The 23,049-nt window shown below is 51.4% G+C and overlaps 1 long non-coding RNA gene across 1 annotated transcript; it reads left to right on the top strand.

The window, feature by feature from the left end:
* Window positions 1-11,523: 11,523 nt before the first annotated feature.
* Window positions 11,524-14,212, top strand: LOC144676226 (uncharacterized). Its single transcript, XR_013575276.1, has 3 exons — window positions 11,524-11,663; window positions 13,466-13,572; window positions 14,100-14,212. It is a non-coding gene; the product is annotated as an uncharacterized LOC144676226 (long non-coding RNA).
* Window positions 14,213-23,049: the final 8,837 nt, after the last annotated feature.

Genomic DNA, 23,049 nt, shown 5'->3' with positions numbered 1-23,049 from the left:
TTTCCCGTTCACTCCCACTGTACACAATCCCAATCCCAAACCCCTTCCCGTTCACTCCCACTGTACACAATCCCAATCCCAAACCCCTTCCCGTTCACTCCCACTGTACACAATCCCAATGGACCCAAACCCCTTCCCGTTCACTCCCTGTACACAATTCCAATCCCAAACCCCTTCCCGTTCACTCCCACTGTACACAATCCCAATCCCAAACCCCTTCCCGTTCACTCCCACTGTACACAATCCCAATCCCAAACCACTTCCCGTTCACTCCCACTGTACACAATCCCAATCCCAAACCCCTTCCCATTCACTCCCACTGTACACAATCCCAATCCCAAACCCCTTCCCGTTCACTCCCACTGTACACAATCCCAATCCCAATCCCCTTCCCGTTCACTCTCGCTGTACACAATCCCAATCCCAAACCCCTTCCCGTTCACTCCCACTGTACACAATCCCAATCCCAAACCCCTTCCCGTTCACTCCCACTGTACACAATCCCAATCCCAAACCCCTTCCCGTTCACTCCCACTGTACACAATCCCAATGGACCCAAACCCCTTCCCGTTCACTCCTACGGTACACAATCCCAATGGACCCAAACCGCTTCCCGTTCACTATCACTGTACACAATCCCAATGGACCCAAACCCCTTCCCGTTCACTCCCACTGTACACAATCCCAATGGACCCAAACCCCTTCCCGTTCACTCCCACTGTACACAATCCCAATCCCCTTCCCGTTCACTCCCACTGTACACAATCCCAATGGACCGAAACCGCTTCCCGTTCACTCCAACTGTACACAATCCCAATGGACCCAAACCCCTTCCTGTTCACTCCCTCTGTACACAATCCCAATGGACCCAAACCCCTTCCCGTTCACACCCACTGTACACAATTCCAATCCCCTTCCCGTTCACTCCCACTGTACACAATCCCAATCCCAATCCGCTTCCCATTCACTCCCACTGTACACAATCCCAATCCCGAACCCTTTCCGTTCACTCCCACTGTACACAATCCAAATCCCAATCTCCTTCCCGTTCACTCCCACTGTACACAATCCCAATCCCCTTCCCGTTCACTCCCACTGTACACAATCCCAATCCCAAACCCCTTCCCGTTCACTCCCACTGTACACAATCCCAATCCCAAACCCCTTCCTGTTCACTCCCACTGTACACAATCCCAATACCAAACACCTTCCCGTTCACTCCCACTGTACACAATCCCATCCCCTTCCCATTCACTCCCACTGTACACAATCCCAAACCCCTTCCCGTTCACTCCCACTGTACACAATCCCATCCCCTTCCCATTCACTCCCACTGTACACAATCCCAATCCCGAACCCTTTCCGTTCACTCCCACTGTACCCAATCCCAATCCCAATCCCCTTCCAGTTCACTCCCACTGTACACAATCCCAATCCCAATCCCCTTCCCGTTCACTCCCACTGTACACAATCCCAATCCCAAACCCTTTCCCGTTCGCTCCCACTGTACACAATCCCAATCCCAAACCCATTCCCGTTCACTCCCACTGTACACAATCCCAATCCCAAAAACCTTCCCGTTCACTCCCACTGTACACAATCCCAATGGACCCAAACCCCTTCCCGTTCACTCCCACTGTACACAATCCCAATGGACCCAAACCCCTTCCCGTTCACACCCATTGTACACAATCCCAATCCCAATCCCTTTCCGTTCACTCCCACTGTACACAATCCCAATCCCAAACCCCTTCCCGTTCACTCCCACTGTACACAATCCCAATCCCAAACCCCTTCCCGTTCACTCCCACTGTACACAATCCCAAACCCAAACCCCTTCCCATTCACTCCCACTGTACACAATCCCAATCCCAAACCCCTTCCCGTTCACTCCCACTGTACACAATCCCAATCCCAATACCCTTCCCGTTCACTCCCACTGTACACAATCCCAATCCCAAACCCCTTCCCGTTCACTCCCACTGTACACAATCCCAATCCCAAACCCCTTCCTGTTCACTCCCACTGTGCACAATCCCAATCCCAAACACCTTCCCGTTCACTCCCACTGTACACAATCCCAATCCCCTTCCCATTCACTCCCACTGTACACAATCCCAAACCCCTTCCCGTTCACTCCCACTGTACACAATCCCAATCCCAAACCCCTTCCCGTTCACTCCCACTGTACACAATCCCAATACCAAACCCCTTCCCGTTCACTCCCACTGTACACAATCCCAATGGACCCAAACCCCTTCCCGTTCACTCCCTGTACACAATCCCAATGGACCCAAACCCCTTCCCGTTCACTCCCACTGTACACAATCCCAATGGACCCAAACCCCTTCCCGTTCACTCCCACTGTACACAATCCCAATGGACCCAAACCCCTTCCCGTTCACTCCCACTGTACACAATCCCAATCCCAAACCCCTTCCCGTTCACACCCACTGTACACAATCCCAATGGACCCAATCCCCTTCCCGTTCACTCCCACTGTACACAATCCCAATCCCAAACCCCTTCCCGTTCACTCTCACTGTACACAATCCCAATCCCAAACCCCTTCCCGTTCACTCCCACTGTACACAATCCCAATGGACCCAAACCCCTTCCCGTTCACTCCCACTGTACCCAATCCCAATGGACCCAAACCCCTTCCCGTTCACTCCCACTGTACACAATCCAAATGGACCCAAACCCCTTCCCGTTCACTCTCACTGTACACAATCCCAATCCCAAACCCTTTCCCGTTCACTCCCACTGTACACAATCCCAATCCCAAACCCCTTCCTGTTCACTCCCACTGTACACAATCCCAATCCCAAACCCCTTCCCGTTCACTCCCACTGTACACAATCCCAAACCCAAACCCCTTCCCGTTCACTCCCACTGTACACAATCCCAATCCCAAACCCCTTCCCGTTCACTCCCACTGTACACAATCCCAATCCCAAACCCTTTCCCGTTCACTCCCACTGTACACAATCCCAATCCCAAACCCCTTCCCGTTCACTCCCACTGTACACAATCCCAAACCCAAACCCCTTCCCGTTCACTCCCACTGTACACAATCCCAATCCAAACCCCTTCCCGTTCACTCCCACTGTACACAATCCCAATCCCAAACCCCTTCCCGTTCACTCCCACTGTACACAATCCCAATCCCAAACCCCTTCCCGTTCACTCCCACTGTACACAATCCCAATCCCAAACCCCTTCCCGTTCACTCCCACTGTACACAATCCCAATCCCAAACCCCTTCCCGTTCACTCCCACTGTACACAATCCCAATCCCAAACCCCTTCCCGTTCACTCCCACTGTACACAATCCCAATCCCAAACCCCTTCCCGTTCACTCCCACTGTACACAATCCCAATCCCAAACCCCTTCCCGTTCACTCCCACTGTACACAATCCCAATCCCAAACCCCTTCCCGTTCACTCCCACTGTACACAATCCCAATGGACCCAAACCCCTTCCCGTTCACTCCCACTGTACACAATCCCAATCCCAAACCCCTTCCCGTTCACTCCCACTGTGCACATTCCTAATCCCAAACCCCTTCCCGTTCACTCCCACTGTACACAATCCCAATCCCAATCCCCTTCCCGTTCACTCCCACTGTACACAATCCCAATCCCAAACCCCTTCCCGTTCACTCCCACTGTACACAATCCCAATCCCAAACCCCTTCCCGTTCACTCCCAGTGTACACAATCCCAATCCGAAACCCCTTCCCGTTCACTCCCACTGTACACAATCCCAATCCCAAACCCCTTCCTGTTCACTCCCACTGTACACAATCCCAATCCCAAACCCCTTCCCATCACTCCCACTGTACACAATCCCAATCCCAAACCCCTTCCCGTTTACTCCCACTGTACACAATCCCAAAACCCTTCCCGTTCACTCCCACTGTACACAATCCCAATGGACCCAAACCCCTTCCCGTTCACTCCCACTGTACACAATCCCAATCCCAAACCCCTTCCCGTTCACTCCCACTGTGCACATTCCTAATCCCAAACCCCTTCCCGTTCACTCCCACTGTACACAATCCCAATCCCAAACCCCTTCCCGTTCACTCCCACTGTACACAATCCCAATCCCAAACCCCTTCCCGTTCACTCCCACTGTACACAATCCCAATCCCAAACCCCTTCCCGTTCACTCCCAGTGTACACAATCCCAATCCCCTTCCCGTTCACTCCCACTGTACACAATCCCAATCCCAAACCCCTTCCCGTTCACTCCCACTGTACACAATCCCAATCCCAAACCCCTTCCTGTTCACTCCCACTGTACACAATCCCAATGGACCCAAACCCCTTCCCGTTCACTCCCACTGTACACAATCCCAATCCCAAACCCCTTCCCGTTCACTCCCACTGTACACAATCCCAATCCCAAACCCCTTCCCATCACTCCCACTGTACACAATCCCAATCCCAAACCCCTTCCCGTTTACTCCCACTGTACACAATCCCAAACCCCTTCCCGTTCACTCCCACTGTACACAATCCCAATCCCCTTCCCGTTCACTCCCACTGTACACAATCCCAATCCCAGGTGATACAGGGGGCGGGGTTACACAGAGCGCGCAGGAGGCGGGGTCACACAGATTGGGAAGGGGGCGGGGTCACACAGATTGGGCAGGGGGCGGGGTCACACAGATTGGGCAGGGGGCGGGGTGATACAGATTGGGCAGGGGGCGGGGTTACACAGATTGGGCAGGGGGCGGGGTGATACAGATTGGGCAGGGGGCGGGGTCACACAGATTGGGCAGGGGGCGGGGTCACACAGATTGGGCAGGGGGCGGGGTGATACAGATTGGGCAGGGGGCGGGGTCACACAGATTGGGCAGGGGATGGGGTCACACAGATTGGGCAGGGGGCGGGGTCACACAGATTGGGCAGGGGGCGGGGTCACACAGATTGGGAAGGGGGCGGGGTCACACAGATTGGGCAGGGGGCGGGGTGACACAGATTGGGAAGGGGGCGGGGTCACACAGATTGGGCAGGGGGCGGGGTGACACAGATTGGGCAGGGGGCGGGGTTAAACAGAGCGCGCAGGGGGCGGGGTCACACAGATTGGGCAGGGGGCGGGGTTAAACAGAGCGCGCAGGGGGCGGGGTTACACAGATTGGGCAGGGGGCGGGGTCATACAGATTGGGCAGGGGGCGGGGTGACACAGATTGGGCAGGGGGCGGGGTTACACAGATTGGGCAGTGGGCGGGGTCACACAGATTGGGCAGGGGGCGGGGTGATACAGATTGGGCAGGGGGCGGGGTCACACAGATTGGGCAGGGGGCGGGGTCACACAGATTGGGCAGGGGGCGGGGTGATACAGATTGGGCAGGGGGCGGGGTCACACAGATTGGGCAGTGGGCGGGGTCACACAGATTGGGCAGGGGGCGGGGTCACACAGATTGGGCAGGGGGCGGGGTCACACAGATTGGGCAGGGGGCGGGGTCACACAGATTGGGCAGGGGGCGGGGTGATACAGATTGGGCAGGGGGCGGGGTGATACAGAGCCCCTTGCCCGCTCTGTGTGGCCCTGTACAGCAGCAGTGAAACTTCCCTACTTTTACATTCCATCCCCCTCACAATAAACACCAACGCTCCATTTGCCTTCCTAATCACTTGCTGCATCTGCGGACTAACTTCTTGTGATCCATGCACCAGGACACCCAGATCCCTCCGTACCGCAGAGTTCTGAAATCTCTCTCCGTTTAAATAGAATACTGCGTTTCTGTTCTTCCTGCCTCCTGGGCAGGTTCACCTTTTCACACGTTACACTCCATCTGCCAAATTTTTGCCCACCCGCTTGACCTGTCCATATCCCTTTGCAGACCCTCTACCTCCTGTTGACGATTGAGAGAGAGAGACAGAGAGATAGATGGTGAGAGAGATTGAGAGAGAGGGAGACAGAGAGAGAAATGGTGAGAGAGCTTGAGAGAGAGAGGGAGACAGAGAGAGAGATGGTGAGAGAGATTGAGAGAGGGAGACAGAGAGAGAGATGGTGAGAGAGATTGAGAGAGGGAGACAGAGAGAGAGATGGTGAGAGAGATTGAGAGAGAGGGAGACAGAGAGAGAGATGGTGAGAGAGATTGAGAGAGGGAGACAGAGAGAGAGATGGTGAGAGAGATTGAGAGAGAGGGAGACAGAGAGAGAGATGGTGAGAGAGATTGAGAGAGAGGGAGACAGAGAGAGAGATGGTGAGAGAGATTGAGAGAGAGGGAGACAGAGAGAGAGATGGTGAGAGAGATTGAGAGAGACGGAGACAGAGAGAGAGATTGAGAGAGAGGGAGACAGGGAGAGAGATGGTGAGAGAGATTAAGAGAGGGAGACAGAGAGAGAGATAGTGAGAGAGATTGAGAGAGAGGGAGACAGAGAGAGAGATGGTGAGAGAGATTGTGAGAGAGGGACTGCTGCCCCTGGAGTCAGTACAACCAGCCTCTCATTCTGATCTCAGGGGAAGTGTCATTGTGAAATGGAACCAAGAGGCAGAAATAGTTTTGAGGAAGTTTTCGCCCTGACATCGAGTCTGAGGAAAGACTGAGACACATCTGAGAGAGAGAAGGAGAAGCAGACAGGACTGGAACAGAGGAGAGAGACCCCTCAGACACAAACCATGGAGCAGGACACCGACTACATGAATATGAGACACATCAAAAACAACACAACAGCCCCCAGTGAACGTAGGTTAAACTGTTCAATGGAGAGAGAGAGGCAGAGAGGGAGACGTGGATATGGGGAAGCATATAGAGAAATAGAGCAAGAACAAGATAGAGAATGACAAGAGTGAGAGAGAGAGACAACGAGAGTGAGAGAGACAGATGCATAGAGAGTGAGAGAAACACAGAAAGAGAGAAAAAGAGAGATAGAAAGTGAGATAGAGTGTTTGATAAAGACAGTGCAGGGGAACCTTTTCTCTGTATCTAACCCCGTGCTGTGCATGTCCTGGGAATGTTTGATGTGGACGGTGTAGAGGGATCTTTACTCTGTATCTAACCCCGTGCTGTACCTGTCCTGGGAGTGTTTGATGTGGACAGTGTAGAGGGAGCTTTACTCTGTATCTAACCCCGTGCTGTACCTGTCCTGGGAGTGTTTGATGGGGACAGTGTAGAGGGAGCTTTACTCTGTATCTAACCCCGTGCTGTACCTGTCCTGGGAATGTTTGATGGGGACGGTGTAGAGGGAGCTTTACTCTGTATCTAAACCCGTGCTGTACCTGTCCTGGGAGTGTTTGATGGGTCAGTGTAGAGGTAGCTTTACTCTGTATCTAACCCCGTGCTGTACCTGTCCTGGGAGTGTTTGATGTGGACGGTGTAGAGGTAGCTTTACTCTGTATCTAACCCCGTGCTGTACCTGTCCTTGGAGTGTTTGATGGGTACAGTGTAGAGGGAGATTTACTCTGTATCTAACCCCGTGCTGTACCTGTCCTGGGAGTGTTTGATGGGTACAGTGTAGAGGGAGCTTTACTCTGTATCTAACTCTCATCCATTGTATAGTTTCTGTTTCCGTTTTCCAGACGATCCGGAGATCTTGTACTCGGAGCTGAACTTTCTTCCTGCCTCCGGGACAACTAAGGTCCGTACAACAGGTTAGTTACGGATATCGTATGTCAGTCGTAAGATAATGATTTGTGTCAAACCTGCTGCACTTTAGTCATTTCTCTATTGCGTTGTGCATGATGCATTAGGTAGACCTTTATTCAGTTTTGTATTATTTTTTATTCTGTAACCTCCTCCAGCCCCTACAACCCTCCCTATCTCTGTAACATCCTGCAACCCCTACATCCCTCCCTATCTCTGTAACCTCCTCCAGCCCCTACACCCCTCCCTATCTCTGTAACCTCCTCCAATCCCTACAACCCTCCCTATCTCTGTAACCTCCTCCAGCCCCTACAACCCTCCCTATCTCTGTAACCTCCTGCAACCCCTACAACCCTCCCTATCTCTGTAACCTCCTCCAGCCCCTACAACCCTCCCTATCTCTGTAACCTCCTGCAACCCCTACACCTTCCCTATCTCTGGAAACTCCTCCAGCCCCTACACCCCTCCCTATCACTGTAATCTCCTCCAGCCCCTACAACCCTTCCCAACTCTGCAAAATCCTTCAGACCCTGCTATCATCCCTTTTTCTGTCACCTCCTACAGCTCCTCTGGCCCTCCCTATGTCTGTACCCTCATCCGGCCCCCTCCAACCCTCCCTATCCCTGTACCCTCCTCCAGACTCTACAACACTCACAATCTCTGTAACCTCTGCCAGTCACTACAGCCCTCCCTATCTCTGTAACCTCCTCCTATCCCTACAACCCTCCCTATCTCTGTAACCTCCTGCAGCCCCCACACCCCTCCCTATCTCTGTAACCCCCTCCAACCCTCCCTATCTCTGTAACCCCCTCCAACCCTCCCTATCTCTGTAACCTCCTCCAGCCCCTACACCCCTCCCTATCACTGTAACCTCTGCCAGTCCCTACACCTCTCCCTATCTCTGTAACCTCCTCCAGCCCCCGACAACCCTCCCTATCTCCCTAACCTCCTCCAGCCCCTATACCCCTCCCTATCACTGTAACCTCCTCCAGCCCCTAGACCCCGCCCTATCTCTGTAACCTCCTCCAGCCCCTACACCCCTCCCTATCTCTGTAACCTCCTCCAGCCCCTAGACCCCGCCCTATCTTTGTAACCTCCTCCAGCCCCTACAACCCTCCCTATCTCTGTAACCTCCTCCAGCACCTACAACGCTCTCTATCTCTGTAACCTCCTCCAGCCCCTAGACCCCTCCCTATCTCTGTAACCTCATCCAGTCCCTACAATACTCTCTTTCTCAGTAACCTCCACCAGACCCAGAACCCTCCCTATCTCTGTAACCTCCTACAACCCTCCGAAATCTCTGCGTTCCTCCAATCCCGGCCTCTCGAGCGTTCCCTGATTCCCATCGCTCCGCCATTGGCGGCCAGGCCTTCAGGTGCCTGGGGACCTAAACTCTGGAATTACCTCCCAAAACCTCTCCGCCTGATTCTGTCCACCTCTGTCTCTTTCCCTTCCAGTCTCTCTCTCACTCTGTCTCTCTCTCACTCTCTCTCTGTCTCTCTCTCACTCTCTCTCTGTCTCTCTCTCACTCTCTCTCTGTCTCTCTCTCTCTGTCTCTCTCTCTCTGTGCCTCTCTCTCTCTCTCTGTGCTTCTCTCTCTATCTCTCTGTGCCTCTCTCTCTCTCTCTGTGCCTCTCTCTCCCCCTCTGTGCCTCTCTCTCCCCCTCTGTGCCTCTCTCTCTCTCTCTCTGTGCCTCTCTCTCCCTCTCTGTGCCTCTCTCTCCCTCTCTGTGCCTCTCTCTCCCCCTCTGTGCCTCTCTCTCCCCCTCTGTGCCTCTCTCTCCCCCTCTGTGCCTCTCTCTCCCCCTCTGTGCCTCTCTCTCCCCCTCTGTGCCTCTCTCTCCCCCTCTGTGCCTCTCTCTCCCCTCTGTGCCTCTCTCTCCCTCTCTGTGCCTCTCTCTCCCTCTCTGTGCCTCTCTCTCCCTCTCTGTGCCTCTCTCTCCCTCTCTGTGCCTCTCTCTCCCTCTCTGTGCCTCTCTCTCCCTCTCTGTGCCTCTCTCTCCCTCTCTGTGCCTCTCTCTCCCTCTCTGTGCCTCTCTCTCCCTCTCTGTGCCTCTCTCTCCCTCTCTGTGCCTCTCCCTCCCTCTCTGTGCCTCTCCTTCCCCGTCTGTGCCTCTCTCTCCCTCTCTGTGCCTCTCTCTCCCTCTCTGTGCCTCTCTCTCCCTCTCTGTGCCTCTCTCTCCCTCTCTCTGTAAGATACTCCTTGTGCCGATCTCTGTGTCTGAGCTTTTGGTTTCCTGTCCCTAATATCTCCCTGTGTGACTCGGTGTTCGATTCTCTTTGATAACTCTCCTGTACCGTGCACTGGGATGTGAAACAAGGGATATAAACGAGTAACGTGGTTGTTGTTTCTCTCGATAAGGGAGGTAGATACATCACCATTGTCTGTTCCGTGCAGTTACACAGGCTGCTCAACATGGGTCAATCATACTTCTCTATTCCAGGTAAACCTGGACAGGAAACAGTTGGAGGAAAAAGATCAAAAAAATCGAGATGTCTCATCGTGGTCGGCCTCATTGTCATAATCTGCAACTTCGCAATTATTACAGGTCTCACGGTCCAAGGTACGGGGAGGAACATCTCACTGTAACACCCTGATATATCCCACACCCCTCACTGTAACACTCTGGTACATCCCACACCCTTCACTGTAACACCCTGATACATCCCACACCCCTCACTGTAACACCCTGATACATCCCACACCCCTCACTGTAACACCCTGATACATCCCACACCCCTCACTGTAAGACCCTGATACATCCCACACCCCTCACTGTAACACTCTGATACATCCCACACCCCTCACTGTAACACCCTGATACATCCCACACCCCTCACTGTAACACCCTGATACATCCCACACCCCTCACTGTAAGACCCTGATACATCCCACACCCCTCACTGTAACACTCTGATACATCCCACACCCCTCACTGTAACATTCTGATACATCCCACACCCTTCACTGTAACACGCTGATATATCCCACACCCCTCACTGTAGCACTCTGATATATCCCACGCCCCTCACTGTAACACCCTGATATTTCCCACACCCCTCACTGTAACACGCTGATATATCCCACACCCCTCTCTGTAACACCCTGATACATCCCACACCCCTCACTGTAACACGCTGATATATCCCACACCCCTCTCTGTAACACCCTGATACATCCCACACCCCTCACTGTAACACTCTGATATATCCCACACCCCTCACTGTAACACACTGATATATCCCACACCCCTCACTGTAACACTCTGATATATCCCACACCCCTCACTGTAACACTCTGATATAACCCACATCCCTCACTGTAACACTCTGATATAACCCACATCCCTCACTGTAACACTCTGATATAACCCACACTATCACTCACTCTGACTCTGTCTCTCAGTTCTACAGATGAACAAGGAGCACGATGCTGCTGACCCCCTGAACCGGGCCTTGGCCATTGCCCTGCGGAACCTGACAGAGCTGGATGGAAAGTTCCAGAAATTGTCCGAGACGGCGCGATCGCTCTGCCCAATGCTCCGAATCTGTTCAGGTGAGTGGGAGCTGCCGGCCGTACTCCTGCCCCCTCCTGCAACATCCCATGCTCTGTCCCATTGGGGTCACCCCCACCTTCCCCATCCTTCAGTCAAGGCCTCAATCTCCAAGCGGGGGAAGGCCGCACTATCCCGGCCTCTGCCTCTCGGAGTTAAGGTACAGAGCAGATTCAATAGAATGTTGTAAAATACCCGAGAGGGGCTGACTGGTCTCCTCATGTTCCTGTGCAACAGGCTCGAGAGGGGCTGAATGGCCTCCTCCTGTTCCTGTGCAACAGTCTCGAGAGGGGCTGAATGGCCTCCTCTTGATCCTAATGTTTCAATACATTTCTCTGAATTAAGTCTCTATAATTTTGCAGAGTCTCTCTGCCCGAGCGGCTGGAACGATCATAATCTTCATTGCTATAGATTCTCAACGGAGAGAGTAAACTGGGACTCGGCAAAACGACAATGTGAATCCCAAAATTCACACCTCATCATCATAAATACAGAACAGGAACAGGTGAGAATAACAGACGCATCTGTCAGAATGAGATAGAGAGAAAATATCCCTCTGCACCGTCCCCATCAAACACTCCCAGGACAGGAACAGCACGGGGTTAGATACAGAGTAAAGCTCCCTTTGCAATGTCCACATCAAACACTCCCAGGACAGTTAAAGCACGAGATTTGATACAGAGTAAAGCTCCCTCTACACCGTCCCCATCAAACGCTCCCAGGACAGGTACAGCACGGGGTTAGATACAGAGTAAAGCTCCCTCTACACCGTCCCCATCAAACACTCCCAGGACAGGTACAGCACGGGGTTAGATACAGAGTAAAGCTCCCTCTACACTGTCCCCATCAAACACTCCCAGGACAGGTACAGCACGAGGTTAGATACAGAGTAAAGCTCCCTCTGCACTGTCCACATCAAACACTCCCAGGACAGGTACAGCACGGGGTTAGATACAGAGTTATGCTCCCTCTACACTCCCAGGACAGGTACAGCACGAGGTTAGATACAGAGTAAAGCTCCCTTTGCAATGTCCACATCAAACACTCCCAGGACAGGTACAGCACGGGGTGAGATAGAGAGTAAAGCTCCCTCTACACTGTCCCCATCAAACAGTCCCAGGACAGGTACAGCACGGGGTTAGATACAGAGTAAAGCTCCCTCTACACAGTCCCCATTAAACAATCCCAGGACAGGTACAGCACGGGGTTAGATACAGAGTAAAGATCACTCTACACCGTCCCCATCAAACATTGCCAGGAGAGGTACAGCATGGTGTGAGATAGAGAGTAAAGCTCCCTCTACACCGTCCCCATCAAATAATCCCAGGACAGGTACAGCATGAGGTTAGATACAGAGTAAATCTCCCTCTACTCCGTCCCCATCAAACACTCCCAGAACAGATACAGCACGAGGTTAGATACAGAGTAAAGCTCCCTATACATCGTCCCCATCAAACACTCCAAGGACAGGTACAGCACGGGGTGAGATACAGAGTAATGCTCCCTCTACACCGTCCCCATCAAACAATCCCAGGGCAGGTACAACACGGGGTTAGATACAGAGTAAAACTCCCTCTACACTGTCCCCATCAAACACTCCCAGGACAGGTACAGCACGGGGTTAGATACAGAGTAAAGCACCCACTGCACTGTCCCCATCAAACACTCCCAGGACAGGGACAGCACGGGGTTAGATAGAGAGTAAAGCTCCCTCTGCACCGTCCCCATCAAACACTCCCAGGACAGGGACAGCACGGGGTTAGATACAGAGTAAAGCTCCGTCTACACTGTCCCCATCAAACACTCACAGGACAGGTACAGCACGGGGTTAGATACAGAGTAAAGCTCCCTCTACACTACATGAACGAGGGTTCCAGCAGTCGATGAGCTGCGACCGGGGTGGTTCTGGGCGATGTTACGGAGTTGGGAAGAGGCCGTCTTGGTGACGATGTGGATATGAGGTGGGAATCCCATCTCCAGGTTAAACACAACCCCAGGGTTGTGAACAGTCTGGTTCAACCTCAGGGAGTTCCCAGGATGGAGTCGGTAACTCGGGAATGGAGTTTGGAACAGAGACGGAAAACAACAGCTTCAGTCTTCCTGATATTTAATCAGAGGGAATGAGGGAGAATTTCCTCAGAAAGGGTTTGGGGAATTTTGTGTATCAGTTGTGCGTGTGTGTGAGAGAGTGTGTCTGTCCGTGTGAGGGCATGTGTGTGGGTGTATGTGTGAGTTTATGAGTGATTGTGTGTGTGAATTAAGGCAGTAATACTAACTGGTGACACCAAATCATTACATCTGTTGCAGAATTTCATAAAGAAATCTATCAAGAATAATCGTGGGACTTACTGGATCGGACTAACAAATCGAGAGAGTGAAAGAAACTGGAAATGGGTGGATGGGACCCCAGTGAGGTGAGTCCCAGCATCGCATGGAGAGAGAGAGCGGGACAGGGTGATTAGTTTGGGATTGATACAGGGCTATGGGGAGAGCGGGGCAGTGGGATTAGTTTGGGATTGATACAGGGCTATGGGGAGAGAGCGGGACAGTGGGATTATTTTGGGATTTGTACAGGGCTATGGGGAGAGCGGGACAGTGGGATTAGTTTGTGATTGATACAGGGCTATGGGGAGAGTGCGGGACAGTGGGATTAGTTTGGGATTGATACAGGGCTATGGGGAGAGCGGGGCAGTGGGATTAGATTGTGATTTGTACAGGGCTATGGGGAGAGAGCAGGGCAGTGGGATTAGATTGTGATTTGTACAGGGCTATGGGGAGAGAGTGGGGCAGTGGGATTAGTTGGGGATTTGTACAGGGCTATGGGGAGAGAGCGGGACAGTGGAATTAGTTTGGGATTTGTACCAGGCTGTAGGAATCTTGTTGATTCTGTGCAAGAAGGTGTCAGATTTTTATCTGTATTTTTTATTTCCCCAATTCCCAGTTTTACTCGATGGGATCAGGGTGAACCGAATAATTGGAATGGTAATGAAAACTGCGCCGTTATCAGAAGAGCCAGCTGGAATGATGTCAGTTGTTCCAATCACTTCCGTTTCATCTGTGAGGAAAGGGCACTGCCCTGCGTCGAGGCAGCTGATATTGAGAAATATTGTTCCTGAAGAGAGACTGGGACACAGAACGAGAGTGTCAGGATTGTCCAAAGATCCCCAGCCCATCCTCCCTCCCCCACAATCCCCAGCCCCTCCTCCCTCCCCCACAATCCCCAGCCCCTCCTCCCTTCCCCACAATCCCCGGCTGCCCGAGGCCACGTCTGAAAGGTGAAAGTTCATCTTGTTCCCCATCTCCCCCAGGAGGAGCTTCCTGCAGCGCCACCAGTGATGGGAGGTGGGAATGACAGTGTGACGGTTGACATTGTAAAACCCCATTATAAATCCAGGCAGGAATCCGACAAAATGCAACAGAACAGAAGTCCTGCATTTCTCTAGCACCTTTCACTAACTCAGGAGATCCCCAACATGCTTTGGCAGCCAATGAAGTAACTCTTTACAGTGTTTTCATAGTTGTCATGTCAGAAACGAGGCATTCAATTTGCGTGCAGTAAGCTCCCATTGGACTTGGAATTGAACTCGGTCACATCGGAAATAGCCTTTGGACTTTTTCTTCTCAGACTCTGGAAATCATGTGAACTCATTTAATCTCCGTGGTTCTTGTACTGTTACTATCCATAGTTGTAAATGTTTCCTTTTTCTACCCTCCATTACTCTGTGTGTGTGTGTGTGTGTGTTTGTGTGTGTGTGTGTGTCTGTATGTGTGCGTGTGCGTCTGTGTGTATGTGTGGCTGTGTGTTTGTGAGAGTGAGTATCTGTGTGTGTTCGCGTGTGAGTGTGCGGATTTGAGTGTGAGTGAGTGTGTGTGAGTGTGTATGAGTGTGAGTGTGTGGTTGTTTGAGAGTGTGGGTGTGTGTGCTTGTGTGTGTGTTTGTGTGTGTGTATGGTGTGTTTGTGTGTTTGTGTGTGTGAGTGTGTGTCTGTGTTGTGTGAGTGTGTGTGAGTGAGAGTGTGTGCGATTGGGTGTGTGAGTGTGAGTGAGTGTGTGACTTTGTGAACATTCCTGCCCCGGGTTTTAAATGTAAATAAACTAACCCGAGTTGATCATAATGTGAGTTTGTTGTGAGTGATTAGTAAAGTGGATCAGACACACTGAGGGTTTGGGAAAACACACCACAACATACTTCACAAAGAATTCAAAACACCTTCTGCGTTCGGACAGCTGGTGAGAGACAGAAGTACAGTTTTCCTGTCTCTCTCCTGTCCGGAACAGTTCGTTCTGAGGAACCGACCAACTCAGACATGTGTACAAGATCTCCAACTTTGTAATACTGCTCCCAACTTCTCAATTCCTTCATACACCAACCTACGTACTTTTGCTTTAACCAATCCCTTAGGTGTGTTCGGTGTCCTGATATTTAACTAGGAAGTGACCACAACGAGCAGGAAAACACAATTGCTTCTTTCACCGATTAACTGAATTCTGTGTCCCTCTCATCCTCGCTCCTTCCCCCTACGGAGCTGTTTCTCCTTCTCTATCCACGTTGCTGCTATTCCTTTCATCCCGTGAGCTATAACATTTCTGACAAGCCTGTTGTGTGGCACTGTATCGAATGCCTTCTGGAAGTCTATGTACACCACATCCACAACGGTACCCTCATCAACCCTCTCTGTTCCCTTATCAATAAAACTCCAGCAAGTTCGTTAAGCAGGATTTTCCCTGAACAAGTCCATGCTGGCTTTCCTTAATTCACCCGCGTTTGTCCATGTGACACATTGAAAAACACCACCAAATTCAACAACAACCTCAACATTGAAAAAACACTAACAACCTCAACATTGACAAACACCAACAAATTCAACAACAACCTCAACATTGAAAAACACCAACAAATTCAACAACAACCTCAACATTAAAAAACAACAAATTCAACAACAACCTCAACATTGAAAAACACCAACAACCTCAACAACAGCCTCAACATTGAGAAACACCAACAAATTCAACAATCTCAACATTGAAAAACACCAACAAGTTCAACAACAACCTCAACATTGAGAAACACCAACAAATTCAACAACAACCTCAACATTGAGAAACACCAACAACCTCAACAATGAAAAACACCAACAACCTCAACAACAACCTCAATATTGAGAAACACCAACAAATTCAACAACAACCTCAACATTAAAAAACACCAACAACCTCAACAACAACCTCAACATTTAAAAACAACAAATTCAACAACAACACCAACGTTGAGAAACACCAACAAGTTCAACAACAACCTCAACATTGAACAACTCCAACAAATGCAATTGGTAGAGGTATCAGTGGGGGAGCATTTTGCAGACAGTGATCATAACTCTATTTGATTCCAGGTTGTTATGGAAAAGGACAAGGATGGGCGAGAAATCAGAGTTCCAAATTGGGGGAAGGCCGATTTTAATAAGGTCAAATATGATTTGGCCAGAGTGGACTAGGAGCAGCTACTTTCAGGTAAATCTGCATCAGATCAGTGGGACTCATTCAAGAAGGAAATAGTGAGAGTAGAGGGCCAACATAATCCTGTAAAGGCAAAGGGTGGGACCAACAAATCCAGGGAACCCTGGATGTCGAGGGATATACAGGATTGGATAAAGAGAAAAAGGGAGGCTTATGGCAGATACTAAGGGCTCAAAACAGCGGAAACCCGAGAGGAGTATAGAATGTGTAGGGGGGAAACTTAAAAAGGAAATTAGAACAAAAAGAGGGCATGAAAAACATTGGCAGGTAAAATAAAGGAAAATCCAAAGTTATTTGACAAGTACATCAAGAGTAAGAGGATAACTAGGGAAAGAGTAGGGCCCATTAAGGACCATAGTGGTAATTTGAGTGTGGAGCAGTAAGACGTAGGTATGGTTCTAAATGAATACTTTGTGTCGGTGTTCACAAGTGAGAGGGACGATGTGGGTATGGAAATCAGGCAGAAGGACTGTGATATAATGAAAGAAATGAGCATAGAAAGGGAAGAGGTTCTAAGTGGTCTGGCAGGCTTAAAAGTAGATAAATCTCCAGGCCCGGATGAAATGTATCCCAGGCTGTTGAGTGAGGCAAGGGAGGAGATAGCAGGGGCACTGGCAATAATTTTCATTACCTCTCTGGCCACAGGAGAGGTGCCAGAGGACTGGAGGACAGCCAATGTGGTACCGTTATTGAAGAAGTGAGGAAGGGATAAACCAAGGAACTACAGGCCAGTCAGTCTAACCTCAGTGGTGGGGAAACTATTGGAAGCAATTCTGAGGGACAGAATTAATCTACACTTGGAGAGGCAGGGATTAAATCAAGGAGAGTCAGTGTGGTTTTGTTAAGGGGAGGTCATGTCTGACCAATTTGATTGAATTTTTTGAAGAGGTGACCAGGTATGTAGATGAGGGCAATGCATTTGACATAGTCTACTTGGGCTTCAGCAAGGCTTTTGATAAGGTCCCGCGTGGGAGACTGATAACGAAGGTAAAAGCCCATGGGATCCAAGGCAATTTAGCAAATTGGATCCAGAATTGGCTGAGTGGCAGGAAGCAGAGGGTGAAGGTCGAGGGGGGTTTTTGTGACTGGATGCCTGTGTCCAGTGGGGTTCCACAGGGATCGGTGTTGGGTCCCTTGATGTTTGTGGCATATATAAACGAGTTAGACTTGAATGTAGGAGGGCTGGTCAGTAAGTTCGCGGATGACACGAAAATTGGTGGGGTGGTAAATAGTGAGGAGGATAGCCTTAGATTACAGGAGGAGAGAGATGGGCTGATGTCAGATTGGCTGATCAGTGGCTAATGGAATTAACCCGGATAAGTGTGAGGGAATACATGATGAATGGGAAGTACTGAGGATCAGAGGGACCTTGGTGTGCATGTCCACCAGTTCCTTAAGGTAGCGGGACAGGTAGATAAGGTGGTTAAGAAGGCAAATGGGATACTTGCTTTTATTAGCCGAGGCACAGAATATAAGAGCAGGGAGGTTATGCTGGAACTGTATAAAACGCTGGTTAGGCCACAGCTCGAGTATTACGTGCAGTTCAGGAATCCGCATTATAGGAAGGAAGTGACTGCACCGGAGAGAGTGCAGAGGGGATTGACCAGGATAAAAGCAAAACACTGCGGACGCTGGAAATCTGAAACAAAACTAAAAATAGCTGGAAAAACTCAGCAGGTCTGACAGCATCTGCGGAGAGGAAGACAGGTAACGTTTCGAGTCCTTATGACTCTTCATCTGATGAATACTCCAGGCTTGTAGAAAGACCCCAGGCCGTCACTCCCACTGTCCTGCCCACCTCCACCCACCACCCCCCACCCCCCACCCCCTCGCCCGCCCCACAACACGCAACACCTCACAACCATTCATCTTTTCCCGTCTGCTGCAGTGCCCGACCCGTTCCCTTGCTGGTAGGAGAGCAGAACAGCACCGTGACATGTCCAGCCTCTCCCAGGCATTCAGAGGGAGTGAGAGAGTGAGGGACTGAGTGCCACTGCCTCACTATTTGCCCAGTGAAGCGTTTGCCTGCAGTTCCTCCTCTGGAGGCTCCGGTCCAGTGGTCAGTGACTCGAGAAGAACAGGTCATCACCGTCGTAAAAGTGAGAGAGAGAGCAGATCTCCGAGAGAGCGGGAGCGAGAGAGCGGGCCAGTCACTCCCTCCTCAGGGAAGGGGTCCCACAGTTTGGGGGGAGGGGGTGAGGGGTCCCACAGTTTGAGGGAGGAGGGGGTGAGGAGTCCCTCAGTTTGGGGAGGGGGTGGGGGTCAGGAGTCCCACAGTTTGGGGGGAGAGGGTGAGGAGTCCCACAGTTTGGGGGGAGAGGGTGAGGAGTCCCACAGTTTGGGGGGAGGGGGTGAGGAGTCCCACAGTTTGGGTGGGGGGAGATGGTGAGGAGTCCCACAGTTTGGAGGGGGGGAGGGGGTGAGGAGTCCCACAGTTTGGAGGGGGGGAGGGGGTGAGGAGTCCCACAGTTTGGAGGGGGGGAGGGGGTGAGGAGTCCCACAGTTTGGAGGGGGGGAGGGGGTGAGGAGTCCCACAGTTTGGAAGGGGGGGAGGGGGTGAGGAGTCCCACAGTTTGGGGGGAGGGGGTGAGGAGTCCCACAGTTTGGGGGGAGGGGGTGAGGAGTCCCACAGTTTGGAGGGGGGGAGAGGGTGAGGAGTCCCACAGTTTGGGGGGGAGGGGGTGAGGAGTCCCACAGTTTGGGGGGGAGGGGGTGAGGAGTCCCACAGTTTGGGGGGATGGGGAGAGGGGGTGAGGAGTCCCACAGTTTGGGGGGATGGGGTGAGGAGTCCCACAGTTTGGGGGGAGGGGGTGAGGAGTCCCACAGTTTGGGGGGAGGGGGTGAGGAGTCCCACAGTTTGGGGGGAGGGGGTGAGGAGTCCCACAGTTTGGGGGGGTGGGGAGAGGGGGTGAGGAGTCCCACAGTTTGGGGGGGGAGGGGGTGAGGAGTCCCACAGTTTGGAGGGGGAGGGGGTGAGGAGCCCCACAGTTTGGGGTGGGGGAGGGGGGGAGGAGTCCCACAGTTTTGGGGGGGAGGGGGTGAGGAGTCCCACAGTTTGCGGGAGGGGGTGAGGAGTCCCACAGTTTTGGGGTGGGGGGGGAGGGGGTGAGGAGTCCCACAGTTTGAGGGGGGAGGGGGTGAGGTGTCCCACAGTTTGAGGGGGGAGGGGGTGAGGTGTCCCACAGTTTGGGGGGGGAGGGGGTGAGGAGTCCCACAGTTTGGGGGGGGAGGGGGTGAGGTGTCCCACAGTTTGTGGGGAGGGGGTGAGGAGTCCCACAGTTTGGGGGGAGGGGGTGAGGAGAACCCCAGTTTTTCGAGGTGTTTGGAGCAGTTTATAACTTTATATTTTGGATGTGAGTGTTTAGAAAGTTCAGACCTGGTTTACCCTTCACGTTGAGGTGGTTGTGATCCCAGTGCCGGGGAGGATGGGGCCTGATTCTAATGAGGCTTTACCACTCTTAAAGAGCGGGGATGGGTTACCAAGTTACTGACTGTATCTCTACTGATGTTAATCCAGCTCCCTCACACACTCACTCAGCAACCTCACACCCTCAGCGCCCTGTGTTACTGACTGTATCTCTACTGATGTTAATCCAGCTCCCTCACACAGTCACTCAGTAACCTCTCTCCCCCCAGCGCCCTGTGTTACTGACAGTATCTCTACTGATGTTAATCCAGCTCCCTCACACACTCACCCAGTAACCCCTCTCTCCCCCCAGCGCCCTGTGTTACTGACTGTATCTCTACTGATGTTAATCCAGCTCCCTCACACACTCACTCAGCAACCTCACACCCTCAGCGCCCTGTGTTACTGACTGTATCTCTACTGATGTTAATCCAGCTCCCTCACACAGTCACTCAGTAACCTCTCTCCCCCCAGCGCCCTGTGTTACTGACTGTATCTCTACTGATGTTAATCCAGCTCCCTCACACTGTCACTCAGTAACCCCTCTACACCCCAGCGCCCTGTGTTACTGACTGTATCTCTACTGATGTTAATCCAGCTCCCTCACACACTCACTCAGCAACCTCACACCCTCAGCGCCCTGTGTTACTGACTGTATCTCTACTGATGTTAATCCAGCTCCCTCACACAGTCACTCAGTAACCCCTCTCCGCTCAGCACCCTGTGTTACTGACTGTATCTCTACTGATGTTAATCCAGCTCCCTCACACTGTCACTCAGTAACCCCTCTACACCCCAGCGCCCTGTGTTACTGACTGTATCTCTACTGATGTTAATCCAGCTCCCTCACACTGTCACTCAGTAACCCCTCTACACCCCAGCGCCCTGTGTTACTGACTGTATCTCTACTGATGTTAATCCAGCTCCCTCGCATTGTCACTCAGTAACCCCTGTCTCCACAGTGCCCTGTGTTACTGACTACCTCTCTCACACTGTCACTCAGCAACCCCACTACCCCAACGCCCTTTGTTACTGACTGTATCTATACTGATGTTAATCTAGCTCCCTCACACCGTCACTCAGTAACCCCTCTCCACCAGCGCCCGGTGTTACTGACTGTATCTCTACTAATGTTAATCCAGCTCCCTCACACTGTCACTCAGTAACCCCTCTCCTCCCAGCTCCCTGTGTTACTGACTGTATCTCTACTGATGTTAATCCTGCTCCCTCACACTGTCCCTCAGTAACCCCTCTCCCCCCAGCGCCCTGTGTTACTGACTGTATCTCTACTGCTGTTATTTTTGCTCCCTCACACTGTCACTCAGTAACCCCTCATCCCCAGCACCCTGTCTTACTGACTGTATCTCAACTGATGTCAATCCAGCTCCCTCACACTCTCACTCAATACCCTCTTTACCCCAGCACCCTGTATTACTGACTGTATCTCTGCTGAAGTTAATCCAGCTCCCTCACACTGTCACTCAGTAAAGCCTCTCCACCCAGCTCGCTGTGTTACTGACTGTATCTCTATGGATGTCAATCCAGCTCCCTCACACAGTCACTCAGCCACTCAGCAACACCACTATCCCAGCGCCCTTTGTTACTGACTGTATCTCTACTGATGTTATTCCAGCTCCCTCACAATCTCACTCAGTAACCCCTCTCCCCTAGTGCCCTGTGTGACTGATTGTATCTCTACTGATGTTAATCCAGCTCCCTCACATCGAACCATTGAACTATAGAACACTACATCACAGAAAACAGGGCATTCGGCCCTTCTAGTCTGTGCCGAAATATTATTCCGCTAGTCCCATTGACCTGCACCTAGTCCATAGCCCTCCAGACGTCTCCCATCCATGTATCTATCTAATTTATTCTTAAAACTTAAGAGGAAGTCCGCATTTACCACATCAGATGGTAGCTCGTTCCACACTCTCACCACTCTCTGAGTGAAGAAGTTCCCCCTAAACCTTTCCCCTTTCACCCTAAAGCCATGTCCTCTCGTGTTTATCTCTCCTAATCTAAGTGGAAAGAGCCTACTCGCATTTACTCTGTCTATACCCCTCACAATTTTGTAAACTTCTATCAAATCTCCCCTCATTCTTCTATGCTCCAAGGAATAAAGTCCTAACCTGTTTAATCTTTCCCTGTAACTCAACTCTTTAAGACCCGGCAACATCCTAGTAAATCTTCTCTGCACTCTCTCAATCTTACTGATATCCTTCCTGTAGTTAGGCGACCAGAACTGCGCACAATACTCCAAAGTTGGCCTCACCAATGTCTTATACAACCTCACCATAACATCCCAACTCCTATACTCAATACTTTGATTTATGAAGGCCAGTATGCCAAAAGCTTTCTTTACAACCTTGTCTACCTGTGATGCCACTTTCAGGGAATTATGTATCTGAACTCCCAGATCCCTTTGTTCCTCCGCACTCCTCAGTGCCCTACCATTTACTGTGTATGTCCTACCTTGGTTTGACCTTACAAAATGTAACACCTCACACTTTTCCGCATTAAATTCCATCTGCCATTTTCTGGCCCATTTTTCCAGTTGGTCCAGATCTCTCTGCAAGCTTTGAAAGCCTTCCTCGCTGTCCACAACGCCTCCAATCTTAGCGTCATCAGCAAACTTGCTGATCCAATTCACCACATTATCATCCAAATCATTGATATAGACAACAAACAACAATGGTCCCAGTACAGAGCCCTGAGGCACACCACTAGTCACAGACCTCCAGTCTGAGAAGCAATCATCCACTACCACTCTCTGTCTTCTCCCACACAGCCAATTTCGAATCCAGTTTACAACCTCTCCATGGATACCAAGTGTCTGAACCTTCTGAACTAACCTCCCATGTGGGACCTTGTCAAAGGCCTTACTAAAGTCCATGTAGACAACATTCACAGCCTTTCCTTCATCTACTTTCTTGGTAACCTCCTCGAAAAACTCTACAAGGCTCGTTAA

This window comes from Cetorhinus maximus, unplaced genomic scaffold (genome assembly GCF_964194155.1).
Source record: "Cetorhinus maximus unplaced genomic scaffold, sCetMax3.hap1.1 HAP1_SCAFFOLD_1444, whole genome shotgun sequence".
NCBI lineage: Eukaryota > Metazoa > Chordata > Chondrichthyes > Lamniformes > Cetorhinidae > Cetorhinus > Cetorhinus maximus.
This window is presented reverse-complemented; position numbering and strand designations above follow the sequence as displayed.